At 41.7% G+C, this 12,225-nt stretch overlaps 1 protein-coding gene across 2 annotated transcripts in view; it reads left to right on the forward strand.

The window, feature by feature from the left end:
* The window catches only part of LOC147010231 (voltage-gated potassium channel KCNC1-like), a 164,934-nt gene that overhangs the window by 449 nt on the left and 152,260 nt on the right, over positions 1–12,225 (forward strand). The gene's annotated exons all lie outside the window — the stretch shown is intronic.

A 12,225-nucleotide genomic window follows, 5' to 3' on the forward strand; every position in this document is an offset into this window, starting at 1 on the left:
TTTGGAAGCTTTGGGAAAGAATTTCAGCTTTAAAGGATTGGGTGGGAATCATATTCTCGACATGGACAAAAAAACACACAAACACACAAACACACCCACACAAACACACACACCCACACAAACACACCCACACACACAAACACACCCACACAAACACATCCACACACACAAACACACCCACACATAAACACACAAACACACCCACAAACACAAACACACCCACACAAACACACCCACAGACACACACAAACACACCCACACAAACACACCCACACACACACTAAAACACACACCCACACAAATACACCCACACAAACACACCCACACAAACACCCACACAAGTACCCACACACACACCCACACAAACACACCCACACAGACACATCCACACAAACACACCCACACACACACCCACACACACACCCACACACACACACTAACACACCCACACAAATACACACACAGACACACCCACACAAACACACTAACATACCCACACAAACCCACCCACACAAACACACCCACACATAAACACACAAACACACCCACACAAACACACCCACACCCACACACCCACACCCACACAAACACACCCACACAAACACACACACCCGTTCATCATGTGATCTGTCCCATGTCGTTCGTGCAATAAATCGTGATTTTTCCACTTCATTCGGTTCGCAATCTGCTGTTGCTTGATGTTCATTTTAAAATGTCAACCTCAATGATCAAGGCTCCTCGAATAGCTCGGTACTGTAACTAGAATAGCTTACTAGAATCAAATTTTAAAATGTCCACCTCGATGATCAAGGCTCATCGAATAGCTCGGTACTGTAACTAGAATAACTTACTAGAATCAAATTTTAAAAACCTGTTACGAGAATCAAATTTTAAAAACCTGGAACTAGAATAGCTTACGAGAATGAAATTTTAAAAACCTGAAACTAGAATAGCTTACAAGAATCAAATTTTAAAAACCTGTAACTAGAATAGCTTACAAGAATCAAATTTTAAAATGTCCACCTCGATGGTCAAGTCTCATCGAATAGCTCGGTACTGTTACTAGAATAGCTTACTAGAATCAAATTTTAAAAACTTGTAACTACAATAGCTTACGAGAATCGAATTTTAAAAACCTGTGACTAGAATAGCTTACTAGAATCAAATTTTTAAAACCTGTAACTAGAATAGCTTACTAGAATCAAATTTTAAAAACTTGTAACTACAATAGCTTACGAGAATCGAATTTTAAAAACCTGTGACTAGAATAGCTTACTAGAATCAAATTTTTAAAACCTGTAACTAGAATAGCTTACGAGAATCAAATTTTAAAAACCTGTAACTAGAATAGCTTACGAGAATCAAATTTTAAAAACCTGTAACTAGAATAGCTTACTAGAATCAAATTTTAAAAACCTGTAACTAGAATAACTTACTAGAATCAAATTTTAAGAACCTGTAACTAGAATAGCTTACGAGAATCAAATTTCAAAAACCTGTTACTAGAATAGCTTACTAGAATCAAATTTTTAAAACCTGTAACTAGAATAGCTTACGAGAATCAAATTTTAAAAACCTGTAACTAGAATAACTTACTAGAATCAAATTTTAAGAACCTGTAACTAGAATAGCTTACGAGAATCAAATTTCAAAAACCTGTTACTAGAATAGCTTACTAGAATCAAATTTTTAAAACCTGTAACTCGAATAGCTTACGAGAATCAAATTTTTGAAACATGTAACTAGAATAGCTTACGAGAATCAAATTTTAAAAACTTGTAACTAGAATAGCTTACTAGAATCAAATTTTAAAAACCTGCAACTAGAATAGCTTACTAGAATCAAATTTTAAAAACCTGTAACTAGAATAGCTTACCAGAATCAAATTTTAAAAACCTGTAACTAGAATAGCTTACGAGAATCAAATTTTTTAAAACCTGTTACTAGAATAGCTTACTAGAATCAAATTTTTAAAACCTGTAACTAGAATAGCTTACGAGAATCAAATTTTTAAAACCTGTAACTAGAATAGCTTACGAGAATCAAATTTTTAAAACCTGTAACTAGAATAGCTTACTAGAATCAAATTTTAAAAACCTGCAACTAGAATAGCTTACTAGAATCAAATTTTAAAAACCTGTAACTAGAATAGCTTACGAGAATCAAATTTCAAAAACCTGTTACTAGAATAGCTTACGAGAATCAAATTTTTAAAACCTGTAACTAGAATAGCTTATGAGAATCAAATTTAAAAAACCTGTTACTCGAATAGCTTACTAGAATCAAATTTTAAAAACGTGTAACTAGAATAGCTTACTAGAATCGAATTTTAAAAACCTGTAACTAGAATAGCTTACTGGAATGAGATTTTAAAAACCTGTAACTAGAATCAAATAGCTTACTCGATTGAGCGCACACCTCCACCAGCGTCTGAACAGTTTATGTTTTGTACCCACTGGTAGACCGGATCTGGATCAGGATCTGAACCAGAATCCAATGGTCTTGTTCTTGTCACCTAACAAACTCATCCACCACGTTTTGTAATGACTCGTCCACCACGTTTTGTAATGACTTGTCCACCACGTTTGGCTTGTTCTTGTCACCTAATCAACTCATCCACTAAGTTTTGTAATGACTCGTCCAGCACGTTTTGTAATGATTCATCCAGCACGTTTTGTAATGATTCGTCCAGCACGTTTGGCTTGTTCTTGTCACCGAATCAACTCATCCACCAAGTTTTGTAATGACTCGTCCACCATGTTTTGTAATGACTCGTCCACCAGGTTTTGTAATGACTTGTCCACCACGTTTGGCTTGTTCTTGTCACCTAATCAACTCATCCACCAAGTTTTGTAATGACTCGTCCACCATGTTTTGTAATGACTCGTCCACCACGTTTTGTAATGACTTGTCCACCACGTTTGGCTTGTTCTTGTCACCTAACCAACTCATCCAGCAAGTTTTGTAATGACTCGTCCACCACGTTTTGTAATGACTTGTCCACCACGTTTGGCTTGTTCTTGTCACCTAATCAACTCATCCACCAAGTTTTGTAATGATTCGTCCAGCACGTTTGGCTTGTTCTTGTCACCTAACCAACTCATCCACCACGTTTTGTAATGACTCGTCCACCACGTTTTGTAATGATTCGTCCAGCACGTTTGGTTTGTTCTTGTCACCTAACCAACTCATCCACCACGTTTTGTAATGACTCGTCCACCACGTTTGGCTTGTTCTTGTCACCTAACCAACTCATCCACCAAGTTTTGTAATGATTCGTCCAGCACGTTTGGCTTGTTCTTGTCACCTAACCAACTCATCCACCAAGTTTTGTAATGATTCGTCCAGCACGTTTGGCTTGTTCTTGTCACCTAACCAACTCATCCACCAAGTTTTGTAATGAATTGTCCAGCACGTTTGGCTTGTTCTTGTCACCTAACCAACTCACCCACCAAGTTTTGTAATGATTCGTCCAGCACGTTTGGCTTGTTCTTGTCACCTAACCAACTCATCCACCAAGTTTTGTAATGATTCGTCCAGCACGTTTAGCTTGTTCTTGTCACCTAACCAACTCATCCACCACGTTTTGTAATGACTCGTCCACCAAGTTTTGTAATGACTCTTCCACCATGTTTTGTAATGATTCGTCCAGCACGTTTGGCTTGTTCTTGTCACCTAACCAACTCATCCACCAAGTTTTGTAATGATTCGTCCAGCACGTTTGGCTTGTTCTTGTCACCTAACCAACTCATCCACCAAGTTTTGTAATGATTCGTCCAGCACGTTTGGCTTGTTCTTGTCACCTAACCAACTCATCCACCAAGTTTTGTAATGATTCGTCCAGCACGTTTGGCTTGTTCTTGTCACCTAACCAACTCATCCACCAAGTTTTGTAATGATTCGTCCAGCACGTTTAGCTTGTTCTTGTCACCTAACCAACTCATCCACCACGTTTTGTAATGACTCGTCCACCAAGTTTGGCTTGTTCTTGTCACCTAACCAACTCTTCCACCATGTTTTGTAATGATTCGTCCAGCACGTTTGGCTTGTTCTTGTCACCTAACCAACTCATCCACCAAGTTTTGTAATGATTCGTCCAGCACGTTTGGCTTGTTCTTGTCACCTAACCAACTCATCCACCAAGTTTTGTAATGATTCGTCCAGCACGTTTGGCTTGTTCTTGTTGCCTAACCAACTCATCCATCAAGTTTTGTAATGATTCGTCCAGCACGTTTGGCTTGTTCTTGTCACCTAACCAACTCATCCACCAAGTTTTGTAATGATTCGTCCAGCACGTTTGGCTTGTTCTTGTCACCTAACCAACTCATCCACCAAGTTTTGTAATGATTCGTCCAGCACGTTTGGCTTGTTCTTGTCACCTAACCAACTCATCCACCACGTTTTGTAATGATTCATCCAGCACGTTTTGTAATGATTCATCCAGCACGTTTGGCTTGTTCTTGTCACCTAACCAACTCATCCACCAAGTTTTGTAATGATTCGTCCAGCACGTTTGGCTTGTTCTTGTCACCTAACCAACTCATCCACCAAGTTTTGTAATGATTCATCCAGCACGTTTGGCTTGTTCTTGTCACCTAACCAATTCATCCACCAAGTTTTGTAATGACTCGTCCACCACGTTTGGCTTGTTCTTGTCACCTAACCAATTCATCCACCACGTTTTGTAATGACTCGTCCACCTCGTTTTTGAGACATCATGCTCTACATAGTTTCTGGGCCCCGTCTGTCAATGGTGAAGAATCACTTAAAATATTAAATAATTCTCGTGTCTGGATCCAGATTCAGATCTTCACCACAATTGAATCGATTCGTCCTTGTCACACACCCAACCTGTCCGCAAAGTGTCGTCCGAATCCGTCCGCAACTCTTTGAGATACCCTGCTCGCAGAGAGACAGACAGGGGTGAAACCAAAACGACGTCCACCTTCGATGGTGGAGGTCGTAATGATTAAATCAGGACTAACGTACCAACAAAGAAATGATAACAAGTCATGAGCATTAGAGGAGGGATGAATATGAACAACAAAGGTGGAGAACTTTTCAGTGGCGGGGGGGGGGGAGACAGCGAGAGAGAGACAGCGAGAGAGAGAGAGAGAGAGAGAGAGAGAGAGAGAGAGAGAGAGAGAGAGAGAGAGAGAGAGAGAGAGAGAGAGAGAGAGAGATAGAGATAGAGATAGAGATAGAGATAGAGATAGAGATAGAGATATATATTTGTAGATTTGTAGATCTGTGGTTATCATTGTATTTAAAACATTCCATTTGGAGGACAAACCGGTAGCTTTTAATAAGTGCTTCCTGTACTCGCACAGTGAGCGCGTTGCTCTCAATGGAATCCTCTCGTCTCCTCTCCCACTGGAGGCTGGAGCGTCCCAAGGCAGTCTTGGGCCCAGTCTGGTTTGTCATCTGCATGAACTACCTGCATGATGCTGTGGAAAACCCTCAGTTCCCTTTTGTGCAGACGCCCATCGAATTATGCCAGTGATAGACGGCAGCTGTATCACTCTCTGCTGATGTGGAATTGATTCGATGTTGGTCTTACATGTTCTGTGTGTCCCACAATCCTGGAAAATCTCAGTGTCACCGCATCGTATTCACTTCCATTGTCAGCCACTGGAAGAGGTTCAGTCTTGAACTTTTAGGTGTCACTATCAGTTTTGATCATTCCTGTTCCAACCACATAGCAAAGCTAGCCTCCAAAGCCAGCCACATATTGGGAATGCTTCGTCGATCCAAGTCTTTCCTGAAAATAAATCAAAGCTACTCACAGTCTCCAAGGCCTATGTTCATGGTCCAATGGAGTACTGCTCTCCCCTATGGGCTGGCACCCCAGCATCATATCTGTGTCTCCTGGATTCTGTGGAATCTCAAGCTCTTAACATTATATAAATCAACCATGATGAGGCTGAAGCACACGCCCCGTTACTCTTACGTCACAGGCGGGTCAGTGGTCTCTCTTATTCGTCTCCTACCGGTTTCACCGGATGGGACTTTAAGTTTGCTCTCTGTCTGTCCGTCCATGCATCCGTCCCACCTGTGCCTTTTCAGACTTTTTTCTCCCGTTCCCTTTGACATATTCAACTGAAACTTGGTACATGGCTTTAGTACGACACGTTACAGAACAAGTTCGAGTTTCAGGATGTTTCATCAGTTTTTCACAGAGTTATGCCCTTTTTTTAACTTAGAAAATATCACATCGGTCGGGGACATAGATTACAAATTGTCGCTCTCGTTTCTCTTTCTTTTGTTCTTTTAAAAAAAATTTTTTACCCCCCTCTCTCCTCCAGTGTAGTTCCCTCTCCTCTGACCCTTCCAACACTACCCAGCTCCATTGAGATGCAATAAATCTCCCAGAGACTCCCACCTGGTTGAACTCCCAAAACACAGTCTGACCACCCACCTCTCTTTTCCTTTTTTTCACCCATTTGTGGAACTTCCCTCCTGACCCTGTTCAAGTGTCCTCTTCTCTCCAGCACTTCAAGCAAGCGGTGTACCACCAGCTCAGTCATCCACCATCCCGACCCACGGCATTTTGTTCCAATTTGATTATTGTTTCAAACCCCTATCAGAAAGGAAATCGAACATCTCATGTCTTCATGTACACTTCAGCTAGTTGATTTGTAGAGGTGGCTATCGTCATGTGTACGGTACATTTCCAAGATCACACGACTTGAAAGCTGGTTTGGCATCGGCGGAGTTCAGCGGTAGCATAGTCGCCTTTAAGTTATCTGCTGTGGGTTTGATTCCTGACAGAATGTAATGTTGACTACAAAGTGTCATGCCGGTGTTCCGCAAGAGTGGGTTCTGTGGATGAAAACCGCAGGATCACTTTCATTCCTTCACACCAAGGTTGTGTACCGTTCCCTCTTGGAGAGGTGATCAAGAATGCTTCGCTGAAGGGGCATTCATCATCATCAGTATTATAGACATTCAGAATAACGGATTGATTAAAAGAGAAATTAGCGTGCCTATATAATTGATCGCAATAATTATGACACAGGTGCGGTGGGCCAAATGTCATTTGTCTTTGTCAAACATTTTTTTTTTCTTCTTTTTTTTGATGTTTCCCTGAAACGGCATTTCGAAGTTCTCTCTTTAGTTCAATATAATCTGCATCGGCCCTCGGTGTGGTGAATCGCTCCGTACTCAAAGCACTCAATGCCGCGTCGAAAGGAAAACCAAGGAAGCGTCATGAATAAGGGGCACACATCCACCAGAGGTAGTCGAATAACTCGCCGTGACGGCACTAGCGATGGGAAGGGAAGGGAAGGGAAGAAATGTGAGAAAGGCAATGAAATAGAAAAGGAAGGATGTAAAAATGGTAATGCGCCGTGAAGCCGTTGGTGAGATCTGCGGAGGCCCTGCGAGCCAGACTCCCGCCATGTTGATCCGCTGATTCTGCAAAACCACTTCTATGCAGTCACCCTCATTTCATGCTTCCCTGCACTCTGCCTCCGTTACCATCTTGCTATTGAACCCCTCCTCCCCCTCACCCTTCCCCGATTTCATCCCTCTCTATCCTTCTGCATTCATGCTTTCTTAGCCCTTTCTTGACTACATCGATACTCTTTCTTTCTTCGTCATAGTTTCTTCCACCATGTGTGTCTGTGTCAGTGTGTCTCCATATCTAAGTATTATGTGAATGCCAACCAATCGTGTGTATTGCAGTGATCTGAAGATCTGCGTCCTAAAGCACGGTTGTTCATGTTCGGTTTTGCAAAGCCACAGAATCCATTCCCTTTTTAACGGACGAAGTCAAGAGGTTCATAGTACAGGCTCATAAGGAGCTCTTATCTTTTCCTCCTTTCTAAGCAGTGCATTCCATTGTCAACCAGACAGTGATACATGGTGCTCCTACTGCCGCAGTGCTCGTCCACATGCGTTCATGGAGCCTCCATTCGAGATGCTAACTCAGCCGTGCTGGATGCCTATTGGCACGAGGAGCAGGCATTACACAGTCCGTAAAACAAAGTGCTGGATCCCGAAGGGGGCAAATAAGAAATTATTTTGTTCCGGTGAACACGTGTACTTGAGGCTTGAATACGTCTCCTATCGCCGGTTCACATATTCATTTATGGCCTGTGTGTGGCATTTTGTGTATCCCAGCTGTCAGAGTAGCTTGCTTCGTATCAGATGCCGTGACCTACAAACTAATTGGTCCTGAGTTTGAAAACCCTAAAAAAAAAAGCTTCTGTCCGATGCAGCATCAACAGGGGGTGCTGGATTGTGGATCATCTCTTTCTCGGGGAGGGGATGCGAGCAGGCTCTTCGGCATGCAATATATGGATGCTTCTGATGCAATCTTTCACAAAGGTAACCTTTTGAGGCTGATTACAAATTTAGTTTGGTCAACACTCAGGTTTATCACCTCTCCCGCTCAGGACAGCTCTTCAATGTCCAAAGCAGTTGCATTTGGTCAGCGTCCAGTGGGAGACCATATTACATCTGTTCAGTTACACTGTGGTAATGGGATGGGCTCATTAAAAAAATATATATACATAGAATAAACTCAGAACAATCGGCTTTGAATGACACACCCAAGCAGGTGAACCTTATATGTGTATGTCCGTGTGCTTGTGAGCGAGCATAGCTTACGTGTGGTGTCCATGACGCTTAACGAAGGTCGAGTGAAAAACGAGGCCATGGGTGGAGGTCTGTCACAGGCACGCCACAGGTGGGAGCACCACCTCGCCAACAGGAGAATTGCCAACACCCTGCAGGGATCTTTATGACTTTTAGTGTTGTTCAAACTACTGGAACCTCTGAATATATATATTATTTTATTTGACTGTTCAGGCCATTCGTGGCCTTCCAAAGTCACAGCATTATTACCGTCATCTTTTTGCACCTGCTCTTTTCAATTACACCTGTGTAGCATCCTCTCTGAGCATCCCATAACACTGCAAGATCGTGAGCGAGGTGACAATCCGCGAGGATTTGAGGATTTACAGTCTGGGCTGGAGCATTTAAAGTCACATTTCCTCTTTTGAGTACCATTTTAGACTACATACCATTGTGTCTTACTCACAAACACAACACAGGTACATCATAATAGCTATGCAATGAAGACCTCCCTCAGGAAATCAACAGAAATGCTTAAACCAACTTTTCTCATTTAGACATTTCTCAAACTTTACAAGTTGCACATGCTGAACTAGAAGGGCACTCGGTAGAGAGCGCATACCTCTGCCATGCAATTCCTGACCCATGAGAGCATATCAGGCCCAATACATTTTTGAGATATCATGCTATATATCATTTTTTTGGCCCTGTCTTTCAATGGTGAAGAATCACTTAAGAGATTCTAGTATCCAGATCCGGATCCGGATCTTCACCAAAATCTAATCAGTTCGTCCTTGTCACACACCCAACCTGTCCACAAAATTTCATCCGGATCAGTGCACAACTTTTTGAGATATCCTGCACACAGTGTGGCCACTCCTCATTTTCATAAATGCCAAGGTGAGCCAATGAAAAAAGCCAAGAATTCACAATGTTTCGGAAAAACGATGATAATAGAAAACCGATACGCCAATAAAACCTATAGAATAACCAAGATGCCAAGGTGAACAACGAATAGCCAAGATCTTGTGAAAAAAGCCAAGGAGTGGTCACACTGCTTGTACACAAACAAACAAACAGACAGAAAGGGGTGAAAACATAACCTCCTTCACCTTCGGTGGCGGAGGTGATAATTGTTAGAAACCCTGGGGGTTGGGCCTGACTCTCCGCTTTAATTAATTGTTAAGTTTGATCCACTGATGTTGAGTCAATGTCCCCTGAGGTCCTGAACATCGACTATGAATCTCATGAAGATTAATCTCTCCACATTAAACATGGCCATGAGAACCTACTGCTGGTTCTACATCCCAGTCGAACCTATCTATTCGATGTCCCTTCCAACGTTTGAAAACAAGAATGGTGTCATCATAAGGTCAGTCCCTCCTGCAAGTCGATCCATTGCAGCATGTTAACTGGGATGTACACTATTCCTTCATCAACTTCCTGTAACTGCCATCCTCCATCATGCGTTACCGTCACCCCCACAGAGACTACGGCAGTTTAACGATGAGCTTCACCCTTGTCTTCTAAAGCTAACTTGGGATGGACATCTAGGAAGGATCACCACATCCTGTGAGTGGGTGACCAATAAAATGACAAAGTACATTTCTGATAACTGATCTGTATGATCACAGATAGGACAGATAGGACAGACAGACTCTCTCTCTCTCTCTCTCTCTCTCTCTCTCTCTCTCTCTCTCTCTCTCTCTCTCTCTCTCTCTCTCTCTCTCTCTCTCTCTCTCTCTCTCTCTCTCTCTCTCTCTCTCTCTCTCTCTCTCTCTCTCTCTCTCTCTCTCTCTCTCTCTCTCTCTCTCTCTCTCTCTCTCTCTCTCTCTCTCTCTCTCTCTCTCTCTCTCTCTCTCTCTCTCTCTCTTTCTCTCTTTCTCTCTTTCTCTCTTTCTCTCTTTCTCTCTTTCTCTCTTTCTCTCTTTCTCTCTTTCTCTCTTTCTCTCTTTCTCTCTTTCTCTCTTTCTCTCTTTCTCTCTTTCTCTCTTTCTCTCTTTCTCTCTTTCTCTCTTTCTCTCTTTCTCTCTTTCTCTCTTTCTCTCTTTCTCTCTTTCTCTCTTTCTCTCTTTCTTTCTCTCTTTCTCTCTTTCTTTCTCTCTTTCTCTCTTTCTTTCTCTCTTTCTCTCTTTCTTTCTCTCTTTCTCTCTTTCTCTCTTTCTCTCTTTCTTTCTCTCTTTCTCTCTTTCTTTCTCTCTTTCTCTCTTTCTTTCTCTCTTTCTCTCTTTCTTTCTCTCTTTCTCTCTTTCTTTCTCTCTTTCTCTCTTTCTTTCTCTCTTTCTCTCTTTCTTTCTCTCTTTCTCTCTTTCTTTCTCTCTTTCTCTCTTTCTTTCTCTCTTTCTCTCTTTCTCTCTTTCTCTCTTTCTCTCTTTCTCTCTTTCTCTCTTTCTCTCTTTCTCTCTTTCTCTCTTTCTCTCTTTCTCTCTTTCTCTCTTTCTCTCTTTCTTTCTCTCTTTCTCTCTCGTTTGTTTTTGGTGGAATTTATTTCTTCCATGAATCAGATCTTCATTAAAACGGGTCAAAGGTTATATTACCAATGGACCTCAGTTTAGCTTTGGGACAGCCAGGGATCAGGAAGAGGAGAATGAAAGGAGAGTGGTGTCGTTAAAGCATCGTTAACTGGATAATGCTATTCTCAATCAAAAGGACCATTTTCAAATCGAGTTTGTAAAATGCAGTTTGTTTGTGAATTTTTCTCACTTTGAGTAATGTGTTCAGTTTGGTGTAATTAGTTCATCAATTTGCCGTATTTACACGCAGCAACTTGATGGAACCGGTAAGTAACCACAGGTAATGATTATCACATTAAATAAACAATGGCGTACAATGAAAACAATAAATAATATATATTTGGCTCATCAAAACTACTTCACATCCTCAGACCATCAGCGTTGACTTGAAAAAAACCAGAAGTGGAGAATTAACCACAAATTGAACAAAATGTAAGAAAGAAATTGAGGGGGGAGAGAGAGAGAGAGAGAGAGAGAGAGAGAGAGAGAGAGAGAGAGAGAGAGAGAGAGAGAGAGAGAGAGAGAGAGAGAGAGAGAGAGAGAGAGAGAGAGAGAGAGAGAGAGAGAGAGAGAGAGAGAGAATATAAAAGATGAAGGATAATGAAGAGGAGGAGAAAGGACAGTAGATGCCATCTAAAACTAAATGGCAGCTCTTCATTTCCTGTAGGTATCAAAAGCTTTCATCTGCAGTCTCGTCCAGTGTGATCTCCATTTTGTGCTCTGTGTCGATGTTAACTTATATGCATTACACACATTGATCATGTGAGAGGTCCTGGGACTGACATTGATAAGGTAAGAGGTCTGGGGACAAATATTGATAAGGTGAGAGGTCTGGGGACAAATATTGATAAGGTGAGAGGTCCTGGGGCTGACATTGATAAAGTGAGAGGTCCTGGGACTGACATTGATAAGGTAAGAGGTCTGGGGACAAATATTGATAAGATGAGAGGTCCTGGGACTGACATTGATAAGGTGAGAGGTTTCATTGTTGTTTAATTTAAATCTCTTAATTTAACCTCTTAATTACTCTCACCAGACGAGAGACTATATTGTATTTGGGTCCGTTTGATGGTTATCTATCTGTCTGTTTGCTTGTCTGCACAGAATATGAGTGAGTAGGTGCATTAATTAC

Source organism: Eptatretus burgeri, chromosome 17 (genome assembly GCF_056783735.1).
Source record: "Eptatretus burgeri isolate ZD-2024b chromosome 17, Ebu_testis_v1, whole genome shotgun sequence".
Taxonomy (NCBI): Eukaryota; Metazoa; Chordata; class Myxini; order Myxiniformes; family Myxinidae; genus Eptatretus; species Eptatretus burgeri.